Source organism: Pongo pygmaeus, chromosome 7, assembly GCF_028885625.2.
Source record: "Pongo pygmaeus isolate AG05252 chromosome 7, NHGRI_mPonPyg2-v2.0_pri, whole genome shotgun sequence".
Classification (NCBI taxonomy): Eukaryota; Metazoa; Chordata; class Mammalia; order Primates; family Hominidae; genus Pongo; species Pongo pygmaeus.
In genome coordinates this window covers 28317027-28343301 of record NC_072380.2, presented here as the reverse complement: position 1 = coordinate 28343301, position 26275 = coordinate 28317027, and the positions used below count along the sequence as shown (strand labels likewise).

The 26275-nt window shown below is 41.0% G+C and overlaps 1 pseudogene; it reads right to left on the bottom strand.

Moving 5' to 3' along the window:
- Window positions 1–194: 194 nt before the first annotated feature.
- On the bottom strand, window positions 195–24591 carry LOC129042048 (sphingolipid delta(4)-desaturase DES1-like; annotated as a pseudogene).
- Window positions 24592–26275: the final 1684 nt, after the last annotated feature.

Genomic DNA, 26275 nt, shown 5'->3' with positions numbered 1-26275 from the left:
TCTCCAGGGAGCAAAGCTGAACACTACAGAGACAGGCTGGCTGCTTAAAGTCAAATTAGCTTCTTAATACCATGGAGATCCTACTTGGAAATTGTACCAAGGTGGTTTCTAAGTATCACTGGTCTTAGTTTAATAATGCAAAAATTTCACCTTATCAACTATTTTAAAGTTTCTGAGAAAAATTCCTTTGGTTCTTATGGCATAGACTCTAGTACTACCTCCCCTTTCTGATGGACCTTCCTTCTCAAGGAAGGTCTTACTGTATCACCCAACGTAAAATCATACAGTTCTTTTATCCAGGAATTGTCATGGAGGAAGTTGTCATCTTCCTCACTAGTAAAAGGCTCCTTCCAGGAATGTTGGGGAAATCTTGATGTTCATTCTGAGACACCACATCGAGGGTAAGTAAATTCAGGGGCCCATGATACCAGTATGTTTCATGTTGATGCAGGAATTTTCTTGGTCACTTTGTCAGCTGTGGACCTCTGGCTGGCAACGCCCCTACCTGGGCCTTGCTGGGGCATGCTACCTGCTGTAGGAGGCACTCCCCACCCGACTCAGCCCACCCAGGCTGGCTCTGGCTTGTGCACTGGCTCAGCCCTTGGCCGGGCTGGGTGTGGTGCCCTAGGCCACCTGTGTTATAGCTTGTACCTGCATTCAGGAGTTCCTGAGCTCTTGTCCCACATCCAAGAAGGAGGAGAGGATATGCTGACAACTGAAGGGTGAGGAGGATGGAGAAGAATTTTATTGAACAATGGAACAGCTCTCAGCAGAGAGGGAATGTGGGGGTGGTCCCCTATCCCCACAATCATGCGGTTTCTTTCTCAGTGTGACTGAGTCTGGGGCTTTTATGGGCTCAGGATAAGGGAGTGCATGCTGATTGGTTTGTGAGTATGCAAAGAAAGGCTGAAGCAAAGGTACCACTCAAAGGTGGGCATAGCAGTGTAGAAAACCAATTAGGAAAGGGTAGAGATGAATTGGAGGAAAGCATGCCAAATGTGAAGACAGGTTCTCAATCCGGTCCATGGATTTGACTTGTAGCTTGATTTTTCAGGCTTTAAACTGTCTTCAGCTCTGGATTTGGGGTTTCACCGGGGACCCACTCCATCTGCCTAGGTATTTGGCTACCTCCTGTCACTCCCAACTCCCAATGTCCCTTTAAGAACATGTAAAGTTCAGCTATAAGATGTCCAGAAATCAGATGCAAATCTAGAATAGGTAAGGATACTAATAATGTATAAACTAAAGATTGAATTCCCAAACATAGTAAGTTGTGTCAAAAGTGACCTGGGTCACAGTATTGATAATTTTTAGATAAGAGATTGGTTTGGGGTTCATGAACAGAGGTTGAAGGCATAAAAGAGAGGCTGAAGAATAACCCATATTAACTATCTGAAAATGGTGCAAATGGCCAGCCCTCAAAATCAGTAGGAATATCTACATCAATGCCATCACCTCTGAGCTATCAGTGATTGTTCCATGTGATCCCTCTTAATGGAAATAAAATGTAGAACCCCAATAGGGAGACTAGCAAACGTTTTAAACCGCAATTCCACATAGCTTTGTAGTGGCCAAAGGTGTTATTTTGGGAAACCTCATGAATAGCCAGAGTCATAGAGTGGTTAATGTAGCTATCAAAGGCAGTTGCTCAAACTATGACCCATTTCCAGTCCAAGTCTTTTACTAAATAAAATACAACCAACTGGGTGAGAACCATTGTAATTACAGTTCACACCAGGTTGGGATCAGGTTTTATTTAGGATTTTATCTCTGGGTACCTTGCCAGGATCTCCTGGCACCAATTAATATGGGCTGTGGGTATAGACCCTATAGAAGTCTTCTTTGTGACATGGTTCCCGGTGAGAGTGGTGGCTCACAGCTTCCGATCGGATGTTGCTTCAATGCATCATGAGTTCTATTAAACATAAGCATGCATTTTCAAATCCAACTGTACTCGAGATGTTCAATGTCCCTGTACACAGCTGAGCTGATGATGCCAAGATGGGCTTTAGTAAAAGGTGTTAGAACCATTGCTGAAGTTCTGGATTTTGTGCAGTGGTTCCATCTTCTACTTTGACACCTACAAAACCCTTAAGGCACTGAAATTTAGGAAGTAAAAGCCAGGCACATTCATTTAGCTGCTGAATCAAATGTGTAATACCACTATAGCACAAAAAACCTGTAAGTGTTCCAAAATGTGCCCCAATACAGAATTTTCCAGCCTTGGGAACAGAAAGGAGAAAGATGCCTGCTGAGTACATTTGTTTTTCTTTGTGAGTTTCATATGAGGAAAATCACTAAATGATTTTACCTGTTCTCCCTAATGATCATAATTTCAGAAAGCCCCAAAATAAACAGAGCTTCCCATTTACTGGCTCCAGGTGATGTTTGATCCTCATGGGTGCTGGCTCAGGCTACGTGTGGTGGCAACAGCATGGATCTTTGTGCAAAACACATTTATGTGCTCTGATCAAGGTCTTCTATACAAGCTCTACTGGGCATTTACAAACACATTTTTGGCTACATTTCATTCCAAAACAAGATTTTGGCTGGGTGCGAGTAGCTCACACCTGTATTCCCAGCAATCTGGGAGACCAAGGTGGAAGGATGGCTTGAACTCAGGAGTTCAAGACCAGCCTAAGTAACATAGTGAGACCTTGTCTCTACTAAAAAAAAAAAAAAAAGAAAATTAGTGGGGTGTGGTGCATATTTGCAGTCCCAGCTACTCAGGAAGCTGAGGCAGGAAGATCACTTGAGCCTGAGAGATGGAGGCTTCAGTGAGCTATGATCTTGCCACTGCACTCCAGCCTGGGTGACAGAGTGAGACCTTGTCACAAAAACAAAAAACAAACACCAAAAGTAACCCCAAAGAGATTTTATGTGACTGCAGCTTTAAATTATACTTAGCAGTGAAATGAACTATACTCCTGCAGCTAAATACCTGATTGAAACACCTCTTTCAATTATCTGAGTAAACTATAGAATACAAATGAAAGTTATTCCTATGAAAATATCTGGAGAGCAAAGAAAAGAAAATCAAACTATATTCCCAAATAAATATTTTAAAGGGAAATAAGTTGACCAACCTCTGAAGGTCAGACAACGTTTGCTAGCTGTAATCCTGTTCCTCACGAGGCTGCAGTTGGGCCACAACGTTGTTTTTGTTTCCTGCATCAGCACTGTCAGAATGTTCCTCATGGGCTGAGGATTTTATCTTGTTCTGAGGACAGAAGGATTCCCACAGAGACCCAAATGACTAGTGTGTTAATCTGCTAGGGTTGCCATAACAAAGTACAGAGACTGTAACAAGTACAGAGACTTTAAACAACAGAATGTATTGTTTCACATTCTAAAGGCTAGAAGTCCAAGATCAAGGTGTCAGCAGGTTTGGTTTCTTCTGAGGCCTCTCCTTGGCTTGTAGACAGCCACCTTCTCCCTGGGTCTTCATATGATCTTCCCTCTGTGTGTCCCAAAACAATAGAATATACATTCTTCTTATCTGCACATGGCACATATCATAAAACCAACCACACAATTGTCTGTAAAACACTTCTCAACTAATTCAAAGAACCCGAAATCATACCAAACATACTCTCAGACCACAGCATAATAAAAATAGAAATTAATACTATGAAAATCATTCAAAATCATACAATTACATGGTAATTAAATAACCTGCTCCTGAATGACTTTTGGGTAAACAATGAAATTAAGGCAGAAATCAAGACATTCTTTGAAATGAGTAAGAACAAGATATAACATAACAGAATCTCTGTGACACAGCTAAAGCAGTGTTAAGAGGAAAGTTTATAGCACTAAATACCCACATCAAAAAGTTAGAAATGTATCAAATTAACAACCAAACAACATACTTAGAGGAACTATAGAAACAAATGCAAATCAACCCCAAAACTAGATAGAAGACAAGAAATAACCAAAATCAGAGCTGAACTAAAGGAAATTGAAATGCAAAAAACCAAGCAAAAGATCAACAAATCCAGAAGTTTGTTCTTTGAGAGAAAAAATAAGATTGATAGACCACTAGCTAGACTAATAAAAAGATCCAAATAACACAATCAGAAATGACAAAGGGGACATTATCACTGACTCCCCAGAAATACAAAAAACCCTCAGAGACTACTACAAACACCTCTATGCCTGCAAACTAGAAAACCTAGAAGAAATGGACAAATTCCTGGAAACATACTATCTCCCAAGATTGAACCAAGGAGAAATTTAATCCCTGAACAGACCAATAATGACTTCTGAAATAGAATCACTAACAAAAAGCCTACCAACCAGAAAAAGTCTAGGACCAGACAATTCACAGCTGAATTCTACCAGTTGTATAAAAAAGAGCTGATATCATTCCTACTGAAACTATTCCAAAACATTGAGAAGGAGGGACTCCTCCCTAACTCATTCTATGAGGCCAGAATTATCCTGATACCAAAACCTGGCAAAGACAAAATTTAAAGAAGCCTTAAGGCCAATATCCTTGATGAACATAGATGCAAAAAATCCTCAGTAAAATACTAGCAAATCATATCCAGCAGTGCATCAAAAAGCTAATTCACCACAATCAAGTAGGCTTTATTCCTGGAATGCAAGGTTGGTTCAACATACTCACATCAATAATTGTGATTCACTATGTAAACAGAACTAAAACAAAAAACCATATAATCATCTCAATGCAGAAAAGACTTTTGATAAAATTCAATATCTGTTCATGTTAACCCTCAACAATCTAGGCATTGAAGGAACATACATCAAAATAATAGCATCTATAACAAACCCATGGCCAACATCATACTGAATGTACAAAAACTGGAAGCATTCCCCTTGAGAACCAGAATAAGATGAGGATGCCCACTCTCACCACTCCTATTCAACATTGTATTGGAAATCCTAGCCAGACCAATCAGGCAAGAGAAAGAAATAAAAGGCATTCAAGCAGGAAGAGAAATCAAACTATCTCTCTTTGTAGATGATTTTATACCTAAAAAACCCCATAAACTCTGCCCCAAAGCTCCTAGAACTGATAAACAACTTCAGCAAAGTTTCAAGATACAAAATCAATGTACAGAAATTAGTAGCATTTCTATACACCATTAACGTCCAAGCTGAGAGTCAAATCAAGAATACAATCCCATTCACCATAGTCACACACACAAAATAAAATACCCAGGAATAGAGCTAACCAAGCAGGTGAAAGATCTCTACAATGACAATTATAAAACACTGCTCAAAGAAATAAAAAATGACACAAACAAATCAATAGGAAGAATCAATAGTGTTAAAATGCCCATACTGCCCAATAGCAGTCTACATATTCAGTGCTATTACTATCAAACTATCACGGACATTCTTCACAGAATTAGAAAAAAACTATTTTAAAATTCATATGGAACCAAAAAGGAGTACAGATAGCCAAGGCAATCCTAGGCAAAAAGAACAAAGCTGGAGGCGTAACGTTTACCTGACTTCAAACTATACAAGGCTACAGTAACAAAAGCAGCATGGGACTGGTACAAAAACAGGCATATAGACAAATGGAACAGAATAGAGAGCCCAGAAATAAAGCCACACACCTACAACCATCTGATCTTTGACAAAGTTGACAAAAACAAGCAATGGGGAAAGAACTTCCTATTCAATAAATGGTGCTGAGATAACTAGCTAGTCATATGCGGAAGACTGAATCTGGATCCCTTCCTTGTACCATATCCAAAAATCAATGCAAGATGGATTAAAGACTTAAATATAAAACCTAAAGCTATAAAAACCCTAGAAGATAACCTAGGAAATATCATTCTGGACATAGGAACTGGCAAAAATTTCATGATGAAGACGCCAAAAGCAATTGCAACAAAAGCAAAAATTGACAAAAGGAACCTAATTAAACTAAAGAGCTTCTGCACAGCAAAAGAAACTATCAACAGAGTAAACAGATGACCTACAGAATGGGAGAAAATTTTTCAAACTATGCATTTGACAAAAGCCTAATATTCAGAATCTATAAGGAACTTAAATTAACAAGCAAAAAACAACCCCACTAAAAAGTGGGCAAAGGACATGAGCGGACACTTCTCAAAAGAAGACATACACATGACTAACAAGCATATGAAAAAATGCTCAGTATCGCTAATCATCAGAGAAATGCAAATCAATGCCACAATGAGATACCAGTCAGAATGATTATTACTAAAAAGTCAAGAACAGATACTGGAGAGGTTGTGGAGAAAAAGGAATGCCTATACACTGTTGGTGGGAGTGTAAATCATTCACCATTGTGGAAGACAGCGTGGCAATTTCTCAAAGACCTAAAAACAGAACTGCTATTTGACCCAGCAATCCCATTACTGGGTATATACCCAAAGGAATAGAAATCATTCTGTCATAAAGTTACATACACATGTCTGTTCATCGCAGAACTATTCACAATAGCAAAGACGTGGAGTCAACCTAAATGCCATCTATGGTAGACTGGATGAAGAAAATGTGGTGCATACACATCATGGAATACTATGGAGCCATTAAAAAGAATGAAATTCTGTCCTTTGCAGGGACATAGATGGGACTGGAAGCCATAATCCCAAGCGAACTGACGAAGGAACAGAAAATCAAATACTGCAAGTTCTCACTTATAAGTGGGAGCTAAACATTGAGTACACATGGACATAAAGAAGGGAACAATAGACAATGGGGCTTACTGGAGGATGGAGGTTGGGAGAAGGGAGAGGATCAAAAAACTACCTACTGGGGCAGGGCACGGTTGCTCACACCTGTAATCCCAGCACTTTGAGAGGCCAAGAGGTTAGGAGTTCGAGATCAGCCTGGCCAACGTAGGGTAACCCTGTCTCTACTAAGAATACAAAAATTAGCCAGGTGTGGTGGCTCATGCCTGTAGTCCCAGCTACTCGGGAGGCTGAGGCAGGAGAATTGCTTGAACCTGGGAGGCGGAGGTTGCAGTGAGCGGAGATTGTGCCATTGCACTCTAGCCTAGGTGACAGAGCAAGACTCTGTCTCAAAAAAAAAAAAAAAAATTGCCTATTGGGTACCATGCTTACTACCTAGGTGACAAAATAATCTGTACACCAAACCCCTGTGACATGCAATTTACCCATATAACAAGCCTGCACATGTACCCCAACCCTAAAATGAAAGAACAAAAGAAAATTTAGAACATTTTACAAGTATGCCACTTTCATAAAGGAATAATATTGCCACATGCTCAGCAGTTAGATTGTTCTTGCTATTGCTATATTGCACATCTGCAACATCAAATAGTGCTTGCTTTTAATGGTACATTAAAGAAATATAATTAATTCTCTGTGCAGGGCACAAAATAGTATTTTAACTAGTATGTATTTTAGATGTACCTAGGTACCAAGGCTTCAAAGCCTGGGCAGATCTGCAAGCCCTTTCAGCAGTCTTTAATTGCTGAAAATAGCATTCTACAACAAACATATCTACATGCCCTTTGTTTAAAATTTAAGCTCCTTATAGATTCAAAAGTACAAGGAATTATCTTAAAGTATTCTTAAGTCTGTTGTTTTGAATCTGATTAGTAAAAACAAAATGTGTTTTGGGTATCTCATTTTTCTCTATCACATTCCTAATTTCTTATGTTTTACATGCTTTATGTCTGAATCAAAGGTGATTTATCATAAACAATTAGTACAGAATGTATTGGACTTTTTAAATACATCAGATCTCGTTCTGTGGCCCAGGCTATAGTGCAGAGGCACGATCATAGCTCACTGTAGCCTGAACCCCTGGGCTCAAGCCATCCTATTGCCTCAGCCTCCCAAGAAGCTAGGACTACAGGTGCACACCACTGTGCCCAACGAACTTTTTATTTTTTGTTTTTATAGATGTAGGGTCTCGCCTTGCTGCCCAGGCCGGTCTCAAACTCCTGGCCTCAAGTGAACCTCCCATCTCAGCCTCCTACCTCAGCATCCCAAAGTGTTGGGATTACAGGCATGAGCCACCATGCCTGGCCCAAGTATTTGGCTTTGAAGTTTGCCTTCTTAAGAAATTTTGAGAACCCAGAATCTGATCCACATATTACAGAAATTTCTTGTAGACTCAGGTTTGGGAGTCTAAAGTTTGTTTTTACAGTCATAGGCTCTTAAGGCTAGGCCTGAATTTTTTTTTTCCCTGGTAGCAATACAATTCAAAATTATTGATGAGCTATTTTACATTCGTTTCATACCAAGTCTTTGAAATCTGGTGTTGATTTTACTCTTAGAGTACGTTGAAATTCAGGCTAGCCACAGTTCTGGTGCTCAGTCAACACCTGAATTGGACGGCGTAGTTCTGGACATAATTCTCAAACTTGCCTTCTTTCTTTCCTTCCTCACACTCAAGGGTTTCTTTTTCAACTGAATGACAGCTACCTTGTGAACAACATTCTAATCCAATCCTTGCTGCAGTGCTGAATCCCTTTGAGTAATTAAGAAACTGATGGATTGTTTAAACTCCTATCCCCAGCTTTTATGCTCTATTTCCTTGTCTCTGTTTTCAAACCAGGTGTTTTTTTCTGTGCCCAGTTCTGTGTAATACCTGCTAAATGCTGCAAATCAAAACTGACACACACTAACAGTCTGGCTAGCCACCCATTTTCCTTAGAACCATGGGGTCATGCAGGTCTACCTTCCAAGTTATCATATGTGACAGTTTTACCTAACGATTTGCCACATGTTGGTTTGGCCAACAAAAATCTATTTTCTTGCAGCTTGCCACTGCCAAGCTATGGTCACTTTTGGGGTTTTATTATGGCAGCAACACACTTCAAAATATCAGTCTCTGATTAAGGATAATCCTAGCTTCTGTAACAAAATAAACCCTCCAAATTTCCATGGTTTTCCGCAATTGGAGTTTATTTTCAACCCATCAAACAATCCAGTTGGTGGTGATCAGGTTCCTTCTGTCTCATGGATCTTGCAACCCTCTGCATCCAGCCAGTGGACAGGGAGGAAGAGTGTAAGGGAAGTTTGAGGGCTCATTAAAAAAGCATTGGCCTGAACTTGCACACATCACCTGTGCTCACATTTCATTAGTTAGATGCGGTCCTCTGGTCACACAAACCACAAGCGGGGCTGAGAAATATAATTTATATGCCCAGGAAAAAAAGGAGAGTGCGAATTTTGTTGAGCAGCACATATTCCTACCATAGTTTTTTTTTTTTTTTTTTTTGAGACGGAGTCTCGCTGTGTCGCCCAGGCTGGAGTGCAGTGGTGCGATCTTGGCTCACTGTAAGCTCCGCCTCCTGGGTTCACGCCATTCTCCTGCCTCAGCTTCCCGAGTAGCTGGGACTACAGGCACCAACCACTAGGCCCAGCTAATTTTTTTGTATTTTTTTAGTAGAGACGGGGTTTCACTGCATTAACCAGAATGGTCTCGGTCTCCTGACCTTGTGATCCACCTGTCTTGGCCTCCCAAAGTGTTGGGATTACAGCTGTGAGCCACCACGCCCAGCCCCTACCATAGTTTTTATTGATATTAATATATGAGTGGAATTGGCCTGTAACTTTCCTTTTTAATACATTCCTTGTCTGATGTTTGATATGAAGGTTAAACTCGGTTACACTAGTTACAAAAAGATAGAAATTGGGGAGTATTTCTCCTTTTACGTTCTTGGAAGTGTTTGGGTAAGACTAAAATTTATTCCTGAAATGATGAGTAGATTTTTCCGTTAAAGCTGTATGACTGCTTCTTCGTGGAAAGATTTTTAACTGTCGATTCAGTTTGTTAAGGAGTTATGAGATGATTCAGGTTTTCTATTTCTTTTCATTTTGGTAGACTTCACTTTTTAAGGAAATTGATCCATTTCAAGTAAGTTTTCAAATTTAGCAAACTTGTTTATAATATAGTCCCCGTATCTTTTTTATTTCTGCATTGGCAGTTATGTTCCCTTTTTTGTTTCTAATATTATCTACCTTTCTTAGGAAGTTACTTGAGGATGTTTTCCAGCAAATCCAGAGGGTAAGCCAGGAAAGGGGAAAACATGGAAATCATAGATGTCAACTCTAGAAGGCAGGGCAGGAAAATTCTGAGAGACAGCTGTGTGGGACACTCTGAAAGTCCCAGCTCACAAGGCAGAAGACAACCAGAGGTAGAATGAGAGTATGATTACAAGGTTGGGAAAGAATTGAGAATATAAAAACAAATAATTAAAGAAAGAAAGGAAAGGAAATTTAAGGGAAAAAAACTACACAAGAAACATATAAACCAACATAAAATGTGGCATTTTTAAGGAGCCTTATAAGGTGGCATTTTAAGGAGCTGATGGGATGTCAAAATAGAGAATATGTTTGTCCTTGACACTAGAGATATTCTCTTTAAAGTGGTCTAGTGTTGTGAAATTGAATCCATAGAGAAATAAATGTAATTCCAACACATTATGCAGCCCAGCATGGAATAATATTTGCATAGTCACAGTAATAAAATCTTTTCTATTGGTTTTAAATTTCAGAGTGATCATATGAGTGGAAAACATTTAGTTGAAGGACAGAGGCAAAATTTAATAAGCCTTGAAAATATAAAAACATGAACACACAGCCATCATCATAATATAGATCTTTATACATCTATTCAATTATTTCCTTAGAATAAATTCCCACGGGCTGGATGGCTGCAAGTCTGGGTGCTCATTTATAATTAATATTTGGCTAAATCAGCATCCAGAAGAGTGTAGCAGGTAAAACTCTCCTGGTACGTTTCCCTGCTCCCATCTGCTTCCATTCCTCCAGGAAATCCTCAGTGTTCCTGACCCACTTACGGTATCCTTCTTCATTTTCCCTTCCTGCTACAGGTATTTCCTACTATATTGATATTTATTGGATCATTTCAAAAGATTTTTGCACTAGAGGTAAAACATGTGCCTCAAATGATCTTGAAATGATCTTGAATCCATGACTCCTCTGCCAGATTTGAAAAATATTGGCTGGGCATGGTAGCTCATACTGTAACCCCAGCACTTTGGGAGGGCAAGTTGGGAAGATTGTTTGAGGCCGGGAGTTCAATACCAGCCTGGGCAACATGGCAAGACCCTGTCTCTACAAAAATAAATTAGCCTGGCGTGGTGGCACATACCTGTAGTCCCAGCTGCCCTGGAGGCTGAGATGGGAGGATCATTTGAGCCCAGGAGGTCAAGGCTGCAGTAAGCCATGATGATGCCACTGCACTCCAGCCTGGGCAACACAGCAAGACCCTGTCTCAACAAAAAAAAGTATACACACACACACTTGCACACACACGATTATTTCAAAAGATTTTGCACTAGATGAGAAGTAAAGAATGTGATCTCAAATTATCTTGAAGCAAGGAGTCCTCCAACAGATTTAAAAAATATAAATTTTTTTCTTCCTGATTATAAAAGTAATGCATGCACATTGTAGAAACAGTGTGAAGCAAAGAGGAAATGGGTAGTGCCTGTCAGCTTCCAAAAAGGCACAGAGATATGAAAATCCCAACCTGAGCAGCCTGCCCTAAAGAGAGTAAGTTAGGAGCCTTTTGGAACCTCATCTGCCAGGACTGAGAAATAGAAAAGAAACAACCCGTTTCTCCTTGTTTGCCAAATACATTAAGAGACAAGGATCATCCTTATTTGCTTTGTAATGTTCCCAAATGAAGCAGCAAGGTTTTATCTGGATATTTTTGTGTTGTCATTGATGCTCTTAAATTTCACTTTAACGTCTTTCTTTAGCCTCACTTTTGCTGAACAATCAGTCAATAACCCAGACCCCCTACTGGCCGTGCCTGTTCCTTCATGCAGTGAGAGCATTCAGCTAGTTAATTTAGAACTGTTAATGACTTAAAAATCTATATGAAACGTATGCTCCATCAGTCTGTGCTACCCGATTGCCCCCAGCATGGGGAAAAAAAAGGAACTCTGTAAAGCTATTTAGATCCAGGCTTGATATGTCAACACCGGCTGTCACCAGGGGCACCGGCACCACCTGGAAGTCTGGCTGAACTTAACCCAAACTCCTTTCCACCGCCTGGGACGTTAAGCTTCCTCACTGTGGCTGCCCTGGCTTTTCTGGTCTTTTTCCCACATTCCTACTTCCACATCAGCAGCTCTGATCCACAGGCCTCTGGTAAATTTGGTGACTAAAGATTCATGGGGAGCAATCGTCTCAGGCACTGGCTCACTTTCTGACCTGGCTGTTGTCTCCTCTACTTCCTGCCACCTTCTCCTGCTCACACAAGTGATCCCCCATCTTCAGGGCTTGGAAAGGGCACCCCTTCCAGGCTCTTGCAGGATCTCTTGCCAGGAACAACCCTTCATTATATCAGCCTGCCTATCCCAGCCTTGCCGAGATCCTGGTGGATTAAAATGTCTCCATCTTGGATTAAAGACTTAAATGTAAAACCCAAAACTATAAAAACCCTGGATGACAACCTAGACAATACCATTCTGGACATAGGAACAGGCAAAGATTTCATGACAAAGATGCCAAAAGCAATTGCAACAAAAGCAGGAACTGACCAATGCAATCTAATTAAACTAAAGAGCTTCTGCACAGCACGAGAAACTACCAACAGGGTAAACAGACAACCTACAGAACTGGAAAAAACTTTTTCAAACTATGTATCTGACAAAGGTCTCATACCCAGCATCTATAAGGAACTTAAACATTTACAAGAAAAAAACCAAACAGCCTCATTAAAAAGTAGGCAAAGGACATGAACAGTTTTCAAAAGAAGATATACATGTGGCCAACAAGGATATGAAAAAAAATCTCAATATCACTGATAATTAGAGAAATGCAAATCGAAACCACAATGAGATACCATCTCGCACCAGTCAGAATGGCTATTATTAAGAAGTCGAACAGATGTTGGTGAGGTGGCGGAGAAAAAGGAAAGCTTATACATTGTTGGTAGGACTGTAAATTAGTTCAACCATTGTGGAAAACAGTGTGGCAATTCCTCAAAGACCTAAAACCAGAACTACCATTTGACCCAGCAATCCTATTACTGGGTATATACCCAAAGGAATGCCAATCGTTCTATCATAAAGACACTTGCACACGTATGTTCATTGCAGCACTATTCACAATAGCAAAGTCATGGAATCAACCTAAATGTCCATCAGTGGTAGAACAGATAATGAAAGTGTGGTACATTTACACTATGGAATACTATGCAGCCATATAAAAGAATGTGAGGATGTCCTTTGCAGCAACATAGATGAAACTGGAGGACATTATTTTTAGCAAACTAATGCAGGAACAGAAAATAAAATACTGCATGTTCTCACAAGTGAGAGCTAAATGCTGAGAATGTGGACACATAGAGGGGAGCAACACACACTGGGGCCTGTCGGAGGGTGGAGAGTGGGAGGAGGGAGAGGATCAGGAGAGACAGCTAATGGGTACTAGGCTTCATACCTGGGTGATGAAATAATCTGTACAACAAAACACTCATGACACAAGTTTACCTATATAACCTGCAAATGTACCCTTGAACTTAAAAGTTAAAGTCTCCATCTTGTTATTGTACCTTATTATTTGATCAGAAATCACATGAGTGATGGTTTCTTTTGTATTTCAGCTTGGCAAGCTGTAGCACCCAGTTATTTGATCAGCTATGAATTTAGGCGTTGCTGGGAGGGTACTTTATAGATGTGGTTCACACCTACAGTCAGTTGACTTTATAAGTAAAGGAAATTACCCTAGATAATAGGGGTGGGTGGGTCTGATCCAATCAGTTGAAGGCCTTAAGATCAGAAACAGGTTCCTCTGGGAAGAAGAAATTCTGCCTCAAGACTGCCTGAGCTTCCAGGCTGCTGTCTTGTTATGTGGATTGCAGATTGGCTAGCCCCACAATCAGGTTAGCCAATTCCTTAAAACAAATCTCATTGTATATCTGTACATATATATATATACACACTATACATAATGCTAGATGACGAGTTGGTGGGTGCAGCGCACCAGCATGGCACATGTATACATATGTAACTTACCTGCACGTTGCGCACATGTACCATAGAGCCTGAAGTATAATAATAATAATAATAATAATAACAATAAAAAGAAAAAAATATATATATACACACACACACATACACTCATATGTACATATACACATAATACACATATAAACATATGGGTATATATCCTGTTGGTTCTGTTTATACATATCTACACAGGCTGAGTATCTCTAATCTGAAAACTGTAATGCTTCAAAACCTGAAGCTTTCTGAGCATTAACATGCCACAAGTGGAACATTTCACACCTGACCTCATGTGGTGTATCACGGTCAAAATGCAGGGGCACAACCCACAGTCCCCAAGGGAAAGAAGGCCCTTCCAGCCCCCTTCAGCTGCGCTCTATCTTTTCCTCAAATGCCCAGGCTCAACGATGCAAGCACATCCACAAAGAGCAATACAATGGCCCATGTGCAGGCTGAGTGTGCACAAAATTATTTAAAATATTGTATAAAATTACCTTCAGGCTATGTGTATAAGATGTATATGAAAAATAAGTGAATTTCCTGTTTAGACTTGGGTCCCACACCCAACTTATCTACTTGTTATGTATATGCAAATATTCCAAAATTCCCCAAAATATGAAATCCAAAAAACTTCTGGTCCAAAGCATTTCAGGCAAGAGGTATCCAACCTGTATATCCTATTGTCTCTCTGTGTGAGTGTGTGTGTCCGTGTGTGTGTATGTCTCTTACTGGCTCTGTTTCTCTGGAGAACCTTGACTTGCACACCCTATATATTTGTTTGAATTATACAAATAAGGCATGTATATTATAGAAAATTAGAAATTACAAACCAAAAGAAAAATCTTAAGAGCAATTTCACCACCATAAAAGAATCACTATTAACCTTTCAAGAGATATGTGTAGGTATATATATTTCAAAAACATACACTTAAACATTTTTGTAAGTAGATATTCCACTTAAGGTGTTATTAATAGCTATGTCAGTGGGAATAGATCTGCATAATTTTACCCTTTTTTAATTTTTTTTGAGACAGGGTCTCATTCTGTTGCCCAGGCTGGAGTGCAGTGGCGTCGTGATCATGGCTTACTGTAGTCTTGAATTCCTGGGCTCAAGGGATCCTCCCGCCTCAGCCTCCCAAGTAGTTGGGACTACAGGTGCATATCATCATGTTAGGCTGATTTTTGTATTTTTTGTAGAGATGAGTTTGGGCTCAAGCAATCCTCCTGCTTTGACCTCCCACAGTGCTGGCATTCCAGGCATGAGCCACTGCGCCTGGCCAGATCTGCATAATTTTAAATGACTACCAAACATTACATGCTTTGATTATGCCGTAAGTTGTATAATCCTTCCCCTACTGTTGGAAAATCACAGTTTCTGTATTTCACGATTGTAAGCAATGCTGCAAAGAACATCCTAGCCCACATGTTTGTGCCAGTGTTGATTGTTTCAGGGGGATAAGTTCTGCCTCCCTCATACACCCCCTCACTCTCCTACACACAAAAGATATTTTCTACAAAATAGTAATTTCCTTGGGCTGTTAGCCTCTGTAAGTGGGGTTCGTGGATTGCTAAAGCTGGAAAGACTAAGGTTCTAATAAAATCTCATCATTCTACACATAAATGCAGGCAGGAGAAGGGAAGTAATTTTTCCAACTTAGCCAATTGAGAGCAGATCAAGGCTGAGAACCTAGCATTCATGACTGTGCTTTCAGATGAATAGATTCCACGTTGTTCAATTGCTGATTTTATCTCAAGAAAGCATTACACCATGCCCAGGTAATATCCTTCAGTTTGGTGAAAGTTGACGGAGTAAATGCTGGTAGCATTTTTGCCCCTCTGAAGCCAGCCCAGTGATGGATGAAAGAGAACAATTTGAGCCCTCAATTTCTTTGACTTTTTGATGAGGTGAGCTATCCTGCAGGCAAGATAGCTGGTATTTAGAGAAATTGAACTGAGAAGTTGTAATTATTCATGGCAGTAAAATGTCTCTTTTATTAGAAAAAAGGTTTTACATTATGAAAGTAATATACAGTCTTTAAAGCTGGACATTTTGAACAGTAGGAAGAGAAACTATTCATAGTGGTATTATGCAAAGATGGCCACTGTCCATTGCTTTATTGAAAGGGAAGGATTTAAGTCACAAAATAACAATTCTCCTTGCATCAAACTCTATTCAAGACATGATGATGCTTTGACTAGATGTCTGACAGTGGTACCCAGAGTGAATCTCAGTCTTTTTTTTTTAAGTGAAGAATGTTTTTAGTTGGCTATTGCTTCATAACAAACCCAGAATCTCAGTGGTATACAACATCAAACATTACTTTTTCTCCCTCCTGGGTCTGTGAATCAGCTTGGGTAGCTGTGCTTCAGGCCTGCAGGTGTTGAACGCGGCTCTGGACTGTCGGTTGGAATCAGTTCTGCTCCATGTGTATTTTCATCTTCCTTGGACCAGTGGCTACCTGGAGTCTGTTCTTTGCTTTTTTCTTAATCTTACTTTTTCAACTTTTATTTTACATTCTGGGGTCCCTGTGCAGGATATGCAGGTTTGTTACATAGGTAAACATGTGCCGTGGTGGTTTGCTGCACAGATCAACCCATCGCCTAGGTATTAAGCCCAGCATCCATTAGCTATTCTTTCTGATGCTCGCCCTCCCTCTGCCCTCCCCCAGCTGGCCCCAGTGTGTGTTGTTCCCCACCATGTGTCCGTGTGTTCTCATCATTCAGCTCTCACTTGTAAGTGAGAACATGCAGTATTTGGTTTTCTGTTCCTGTATAAGTTTGCTGAGGATAACAGCTTCAGCTCCATCCATTGTCCCAGGAAAGGACATAATCTTGTTCCTTTTTACGGCTGAATAGTATTCCATAGTGTATAGGTACCACATTTTCTTTAACCGGACTATCATTGACAGACATTTGGGTTGATTCCATGTCTTTACTGTTGTGGATAGTGCTGCAATGAACATACATGTGCATCTATAATAGAATGATTTCTATTCCTTTGGGTATATAGCCGGTAATGGGATTGCTGGGTCAAATGGTATTTCTGCCTCTAGATCTTTGAGGACTCGCCACACTGCCTTCCACAATGGTTGAACTAATTTACACTCCTACCAACAGTGTAAAAGTGTTCCTTTTTCTCTGCAACCTCTCCAGCATCTGTTGTTTCTTGACTTTTTAATAATCACCATTCTGGCCGGGTGCACTGGCTCATGCCTGTAATCCCAGCACTTTGGGAGGCTGAGGCAGGTGGATCACCAGGTCAGGAGATTGAGACCATCCTGGCTAACACAGTGAAACCCAGTCTATATTAAAAATAAAAAAAAATTATCTGGGCGTGGTGGCAGGTGCCTGTAGTCCCAGCTACTCGGGAGGTTGAGGCAGGAGAATGGTGTGAACCCGGGAGGTGGAGCTTGCAGTGTACGGAGCAGTGTACGCTCTGGGCAACAGAGCGAGACTCTGTCTCAAAAAAAAAAAATTAACAATAATAATAATAATCACCATTCTGACTGGCGTGAGATGGTATCTCATTGTGGTTTTGATTTGCATTTCTTTAATCAGTGATGTTGAGCTTCTTTTCATACGTTTGTTGGCTGCATGAATGTCGTCTTTTGAGAAGTGTCTGTTCATGTGTTCATGTCCTTTGCCTACTTCTTAATGTTCTTTTCTTGTATATTTAAGTTCCTTCTCGGCTTTGGATATTAGACCTTTGTCAGATAGATAGATTGCAAACGTTTTCTGTAGGTTGTTTGTTTCTTTTGCTGTGCAGAAGCTCCTAAGTTTAATTAGATCCCATTTGTCAATTTTTGCTTTTGTTGCAAAAGCTTTTGGTGTTTTCATCATAAAATGTTTGCCCATACCAATGTCCTGAATGGTATTGCCTAGATTTTCTTCTAGGGTTTTTATAGTTTTGGGTTTTACATTTAGTTATTTAATCCATCTTGGATTCGTTTTTGTATAAGCTGTAAGGAAGGGGTCCAGTTTCAGTCTTCTGCATATGACTGGCCAGTTCTTCCAGCACCATTTATTAAATAGGGAATCCTTTTCCTGTTGCTTATTTTTGTTAGATTTGTCAAAGATCAGATGGTTGTAGGTGTGTAGTCTTATTTCTGAGTTCTCTATTCTGTTCCATTGGTCTGTGTGTCTGCTTTTGTACCAGTACCATGCTGTTTTGTTTACTGTAGCCTTGTAGTATAGTATAGTTTGAAGTCGGATAGCATGATGCCTCCAGCTTTGTTCTTTTTGCTTAGGATCACCTTGGCTATTCAGGTTCTTTTTTGGTTCCATATGAATTTTAAAATAGTTTTTTCTAGTTCTGTGAAGAATGTCAATGGTAGTTTAATGGGGATAGCATTGAATCTATAAATTACTTTGGCCAGTATGGCCATTTTCCTATCCGTGAGCATGAAATGTTTTTCCATTTGTTTGTGTCTTCTCTGATTTTCTTGAGAAGTGGTATGTAGTTCTCCTTAAAGAGGTCCTTCACTTCCCTTGTTAGCTGTATTCCTAGTTATTTTATTCTCTTTGTAGCAATTGTGAATGGGAGTTCATTCATAATTTGGCTCTCTGCTTGCCTGTTGTTTGTTTATAGGAATGCTGGTGATTTTTGCACATTGATTTTGTATCCTGAGACTGCTGAAGTTGCTTATCAGCTTAAGAAGCTTTTGAACTGAGACAGTGGGGTTTTCTAGTTACAGGATCATGTCATCTGCAAACAAAGATAATTTGACTTCCTCTCTTCCTATTTGAATATCCTTTATTTCTTTCTCTTGCCTGATTGCTCTGGCCAGAACTTCCAACACTATGTTAGGGTGTTGATTTGAGATCTTTCTAGCTTTTTCATGTGGGCACTTAGTGCTATAAATTTCCCTCTTAACACTGATTTAGCTGCATCCCAGAGATTCTGGTACATTGTCTCTTTGTTCTCATTAGTTTCAAAGAACTTCTTGATTTCTGTGTTAAATTTCATTATTTACCCAGGAGTCATTCGGGAGCAGGTTGTTCAATTTCCATGTAGTTGTGTGGCTTTGAGTGAGTTTCTTAATCTTGAGTTCTAATTTGATTGTGCTGTGGTCTGAAAGACTGTTATGATTTCAGTTCTTTTGCATTAGCTGAGTGTTTTACTTCCAATTATGTGATTCAGTATTACAGTAAGTGCCATGTGGTAATGAGAAGAATGCATATTCTGTTGTTTTGGGGTGGAGTGTTCTATAGATGTCTATCAGGTCTGCTTGATCCAGAGCTGAGTTCAGGTCCTGGAATCTCAGTCTTTACTGTGAGTCTTCAAATGACATAAGAATGACAGAACTTGTAGTTAAGGACAACAGAGCAATGCAAGGCAGCAGCATAGTCCAAAATAGACATGTCTTCTTGCTGAAGTCACTGTAGTGGGGGACATAAAATTTAAGGAACCTCTGGGTCTTACTAACTGATGTGGCCAATTGGACTAAAAATAATAACCATTAAGAAAAAATGGACTCAACCACAAGCAACTCAATTAAAAAATAGGCAAAGAACTTGAAGAGGCATTTTCCCAAAGAAGCCAACAAGCATATAAAAAGATGCTCAACATCATTAGACATCAGGGAAATACAGATCAAAATCAAGATGAGATACCAGTTTATACTGACTAAGGTGGCTATAATAAACATCATAATAATGAAGGACATTAACACGTATTGGTGACGATGTGGAGAAATGGAACCCATTGCTGGTAGAAATGTAAAATAGTGCAGCCACTGTGGAAAACAGTTTGGTGGTTCCCCAGAAAGCTAAGCATAGAGTTACCAGAGAACCTAGCAATTTAACTTCTAGGTACATACCTCAAAGAATTGAAAACATAGATTCTAACAGATACTTGTACACCAGTATTCATTGCGGCATTATTCACGATAGCCAAAAGGTAAAACAACTCAAGTGTCCATCAAAATATAAATGTATAAACAATGTGGTATATTCCTAGAGGGGAATATCATTCAGCCTTAAAAAGGAATGAAGTACTGGTACATGCTACAAAGGTGGATGAGCCTCAGAAACATGCTGAGTGAAAGCAGCCAATGATAAAAGACCATATATTATATGAGTCCATTATATGAAATGTCCAGGACATTCAAATCTATAGAGACAGAAAGTAGATTAGTGATTGCTTAGGGCTGGCAGGGATAAGGGGGTCATGGCTAAAGGGTATGGGGTTTTTGTTTGTGGAGATGAAAATTTTAAAACTTGTGGTGATGGTTGCACAAACCTGTGAAGATACTGAAAACCATTGAATTGTGTACTTTAAATGGATGAATTGTATGGTGTTTGAATTATATCCCAATAAAGCTGTTTTTTAAAAAAGACAAAATTAGTATAAATATATTTATAGCTTACATTCCAGATTCAGATGTCTAGAACAAATCCAGGATAATTATTAGTGTGGAACTCTGTATAATTTTACAAGAGTAAGTAACAACAATAAGGAAACAGAACAAAAAGTTATGTTCACAACTTGTCATCCAAAAAAAATACCACCTGGCATTACATTGCAATCATTTTGCTTATTAATATTAATATGATAATGATGAAAACTGAAAATATTTTGTTTTGCATTTTGGCTAAAGGTACATACCCTGGAGGCCTTTTTCTGATCTTTTCCTGTATACATGTGTGTCCATGAGTATCTATCTATGTGTATTATGCATATACTTTATGCCTAATAAATACCTGAGATGCATGCAAATATGTACACACATGTTTGACTGCATATTTTAGTTATTCACATGCAGAGATCTGTGCAATTTGCTGGCTAGGTCCCTGTTCATTCTCTAATGGCTGCACTTGCTCTCTTCACTTAGCCTTGGATGTGTGAGTAATCCGTGCCTGACTCTGTCGAGACGTTTGGCTGCCCAGGTGATTCAAATGTGCAGCTGGAGTTGGGAGCCTCTGGTCCCGGGTGCCCATCAAGACACGAGCAACCGAAGGGCCTGGCGCGGAGCCTTCTTCAGCTCAGCATCTAACTCCTTCTGGGTTTCGTCTTCTGTCTCCCTGATGTCTTTTACAGTCTAGCCAATCCACTTGTTAATTCAAGCAAAAAAAAACTCGTGATAGAAGTTTACATCCTGAGACTAAGCATGGAGCCTATTTGAATGGGGAAAGAACAAGAGAAAAATACAAGGAGATGACCCATTTTTTTAAAAAGCACTGACTGTGCTACATGTTGATGGTTTGGTCTCAAAGGCTGAGGCAGAACACATGCACATTCCAACAGGGGCAAAGACAGAGTCCAGACAGAGCCTGGTCTGCATGGGGGATGGCTTCACTGGGTCTGGGCCTGAGGGAGCCCTGTGGTCATCTATTGCTGGGATGTGCATTTGGGGTTTTGTTGGAAATAACAAGGACTGCTCAGGAACACTCATTCTTATAAACCTGGCAATTCTGTTGTTAAATTAATTGAACATGGTAAAGCAGACAGGAATCTTGATCAGCCCTCCCAAACCTGTATCAGCCCCATCTCCTTCCCAACTCCTTTATCGACTGGGCATCTTTTTTTTTTTTCTCACTTGACCTTGAGTATTAATTTATTCTTTTTTTTTTTTTAGATGGAGTTTTGCTCTTGTTGCCCAGGCTGGAGTGCAATGGCACGATTTCGGCTCACCACAACCTCTGCCTCCCAGGTTCAAGCAATTCTTCCACCTCAGCCTTCCCGAGTAGCTGGGATTATACGCATGGGCTGCCACGCGTGGCTAATTTTGTATTTTTGGTAGAGATGGGGTTTCTCCATGTTGGTCAGGCTGGTCTTGAACTCCTGACCTCAGGTCATCCGCCTGCCTCAGCCTCCCAAAGTTCTGGGATTACAGGTGTGAGCCACCATGCCCAGCCTTTATTCTTTTTTTTTTTTTTTTGAGACAGGGTCTTGCTCTGTCACTCAGGCTGGAATGCAGTGATGCACAGATAAGGGGACTGGCAAGCATAAGGGGGTGATGATGAAAGAGAATGGGATGAGCTCACCACAGCCTCTGTCTACTGGGCTCAAGCCATCCTCCCACCTCAGCCTCCCGAGTAGCTGGGACTACAGGCACCTGCCACCACGCCCGGCTAATTTTTTGTATTTTTAGTAGAGACGGGTTTCACCATGTTAGCCAGGATGGTCTCGATCTCCTGACCTTGTGATCTGCCCGCCTTGACCTCCCAAAGTGCTGGGATTACAGGTGAAAAACACTGTACTCAGCCTAATTTATTCCTAAAATATTTTCCCTTAAGATTTTTTAAATAGATTTCATTTTTTAGAGCAGCTTTAGGTTCACAGCAAAATTGAGCAGAAAGTACAGTGAGTTTCCACGTTTCTCCGGCCCCTACACCCCATAGTCTTCCGCGTTATCAGCATCCCGCACCAGAGTGGTTCTTTTGCTGTAACTGATGAATCTACATTGACACATTATCACCAGAGTCCATGGTTTACATTAGGGATCACATGTGGTGTTGCAGATTCTATGAGTTTAGACAAATATACTGCAGTATCATACAGAGGAGTTTCACTACCTTAAAAAGCCTCTGGGCTGGGTGCAGTGGCTCACGCCTGTAATCCCAGCACTTTGGGATGCCGAGGCGGGCGGATCACGAGGTCAGGAGATCCAGACCATCCTGGCTATCACGGTGAAACCTTGTCTCTACTAAAAATACAAAAAATTATCCCGGCATGGTGGCAGGCGCCTGTAGTCCCAACTACTCGGGAGGCTGAGGCAGGAGAATGGCGTGAACCCTGGAGGCGGAGCTTGCAGTGAGTGGAGATTGTGCCACTGCACTCCAGCCTGGGCCAAAGAGCGAGTCTCAAAAAAAAACAAAAAACAAAAAAACCACCTCTGTGCTCCACCTGTTCATCCCTCTCTTCCTGGTAACTTTTGGCAACCACTGATCTTTTCACTGTCTCCGTACTTTGCCTTCTCCAGAATGTCATATAGTTGGAATCACACTATGTAGCCTTTTCAGATTGGCTTCTTCTACTCAGCAATATGCACTGAAGTTTCCTCCACGTCTTCTCATGGCTTGATAGCTCATTTCTTTTTAGCACTGAATAATATTCCACTGTCGGATATACTGCAGTTTATTTATCCATTCACCTACTGAAGGACATTTTGGTAGCTTCCAGTTTTTGGCAACAATAAAGAAAGGTGTTATAAGTATTCATGAGCAGACTTTTGTATGGACATAAGTTTTCATCTCATTTGGGTAAATACCAAGGGTACGACTGCGGGGAAGGTATGGTCAGAGTGATGTTTGGTTTTGCATTCCCACTAGCAATGAATGGGAGTTCCTGCTGCTCCACATCCTCATCAGCATTTGGTGGTGTTGGTGTCCTGGACTTTAGCTGCTCTAATAGGTAGATAACTTATGGTTGTAAATTTCATTTCCCTAAAGACGTAATGTGGAGCATCTTTCCACATGCTTGCTTACCATCTATATCTCTTCTTTAATACGTGTCTGTTTAGGTTTTTGGCCACCTTTTATTCGAGACAGGGTCTCACTGTCACCCATGCTGGAGTGCAGTGGTGCGATCATGGCTCATTACAACCTTGAGCTTCCAGGCTCAGGTGATCCTCCCACCTCAGCCTCCTGAGTAGCGGGGACTACAGGCATATGCCATTATACCTCGCTAGTTTTTTATATTTTTCTTGTAGAGATGGGGTTTCACCATATTGCCCAGGCTGGTCTCAAACTCCTGGGCTCAAATGATTCACCCACCTTGGCCTACCAAAGTACTGGGATTACGGGTGTAAACCACCATGTGCAGCCTGGCCTGGCCCATTTTTAAAATCAGGTTGTTTATTTTCTTATTGTTGAGTATTAAGAGCTCTTCCTATGTTTTGAATATACATCCTTTATCAGATATGTCTTTTGCAATATTTTCTTCCAGTCTGTGGCTTTTCTTCTCACTCTCTTGATAGTGTCTTTCACAGAGCTCAAGTTTATTTTAATCAAGTTCAGTTAATCAATGGGTTCTTTCATGGATCTTTGTCTTTGGTGTTGTATCTAAAAAGTTATTGCCATACTCAGTCATCGAAATGTTCTGTGTTATCTTCTAGGAGATTTACAGGTGTGTTTTACATTTAGGTCTGTGATCTATTTTGAGTTAATTTTTGTGACGGGTGTAAGGTCTGTCTCTAGTTTCAATTTCTTTTTTTTTTTTCATGTCAATTGCTGGGCATTTTTTTTTTTAGACAAAATCATTCATATGTCTTAAAGGAGTGTTGCATTTTCCCTTTGTGGGAGCCTTTTGAAAGTCACATCGTTCAAAATTATTCTTAAACAATTTTCACAACCCATTAGAGAAAGGTTTCCTCACAGCCTCAGTCAGGGGCATGAACTTCTTATCATTTGGAAACAGCGTGGGCTTCAGCCAAGCACAGATCTGTTCTCTTGTTAATCTGATTTTCTTTTCTTTTTCACTGTGGTTAGTAGCCAGGCAAGGCAAGGCATTTATCAGTGACAGTCAGTCTCAGGTAAACAACGAGTTGGGGAAAAGGTTACTACCAACTTCGGTTCAGCCAGCAGCCATTGTATGGGGCCACGGCCAGAGAAACAGATCCGAAATTGTCTGGAAGGGAAAACACAAAGCAGAAACTACTGAGCGGGGTAGGAGGGGGCATCGGTGATTCAGTGCTTTATGGCTCCTTCCCTGTGAGTCATCAGAGAAGCAATTTTCTCTCAGGGATGGTAAGGACGGTTAGAGACGGGGGCCTGGTAAGTTGAGCTGAGTCTAATTCTGTAAAGTGAATAAACAACAGGGAAGGTGGGCTAAGCTGCAGTCTCCTGGCCTCGGGTGGTCAGGCTTGGATGAATGGGTCCCCCAGCAGCAGGTGGCTTGGGGACTTTCCCACAGTGGGCTGTGGAGGGCTGATCAGTGCCTTGGTGGATAGGGGAGGAGAGTGCCAGGTAAGCGTTGCCATTCCCTCTTCCCCACTGCTTCCACTTTTCCCTCCTGGGCTCACTCCATCTCTCCCCTCTCTACTCCCAGCTCGTCCCTCTCCACCACTCACTTGGTTCCTGCCCTCGCTCTAGACCAGGGTTTTGTCTGAGCTTCCTTCAAATCGTATCACTGAGTGTCTGCTCTGAGCCCAGACCCTGGACCAGCACTGGGCCCGGGGAGCATGAAGGGATTGGAGAGCAGAGGCACAGGATGTGTAAGACCTTGTCCCTAAAAGAGCTGGAGGAGAAGTGCAGGACACGTCAATGCCACCATGTTGACATCAGGATAATTTTTAATATTTGTGTCTCCATCATAATGTCAGCAAACACATGAGTGCACTTTCATCTTTAAAAATATCAGGCATCTGTATTGATATGCTTGACATTCACTGGATATATAGTGTCCGAAAAGATGAGTGGTTGTCTTTGGGAGGGGCAGGGTGGCAGGGGATGGGGTATAAAGGAGACTTATTTTTCATGATATATCCTTTGTCCCTTCAGAATTTTGTCCCACGTGGATGCATATCCTAGTGAAAAATCAGAATAGATAAAAGATCAAGTGATGTGCAACACAGACCCCTCCTCTATCCCCTGAGCATCTGCGGGGCTGAGGGCAGTTGAGGGATAGGGTGAGGGTTAAGGAAGTCTATTATGGATATTTTGTGCCAATTAAACATAAAATAAAACCTAAAAGGCAATAGTGCATTTACATTTTGATATGACTGTTTGGATCCTGCCACCTTAAAATGCCTTCCATGCCAAAATAGTCCCATCAAGTCCATGTCCTACATCAGCACATACACCCCCCAAAAAAGGTACCACTTTGCACCACTGCAGCGCTAAGGAGTAGCATTGGCAATGCTCGCAGGACCATGGCAAGCTCAGATGGCCCCGGAAGGGAGGTGGGAAGGGGGTAACTGAGTTGTGTTTTGGGGCATAGAAGAGGCACGCACTGGGCATCTTGCTGATGTCAGTGTAGCTGAGCAGAGAGAGGGAGGTGGGGACACGGGAGGATGCAGTTCATTTTGTAGGCAATGGGGACCTCCTGGGTCATCCTCTGATACCACATCCTAGCTGTGTGTTGTTGAGCAGGCTACTTAACCTCTCTGTACCTCACGTTCTCTCATCTATAAAATAAGAGGAGGCCAGGCGTGGTGGCTCACGCTTGTAATCCCAGCATTTTGGGAGGCCAAGGCAGGTGGATCACTTGAGGTCAGGAGTTTGAGACCGGCCTGGCTAACATGGGGAAATCCTGTCTCTACAAAAAATATAAAAATTAGCCAGGCGTGGTGGCATGCTCCTGTAATCCCAGCTGCTCATTAGGCTGAGGCAGGAGAATCACTTGAACCCGGGAGGTGGAGGTTG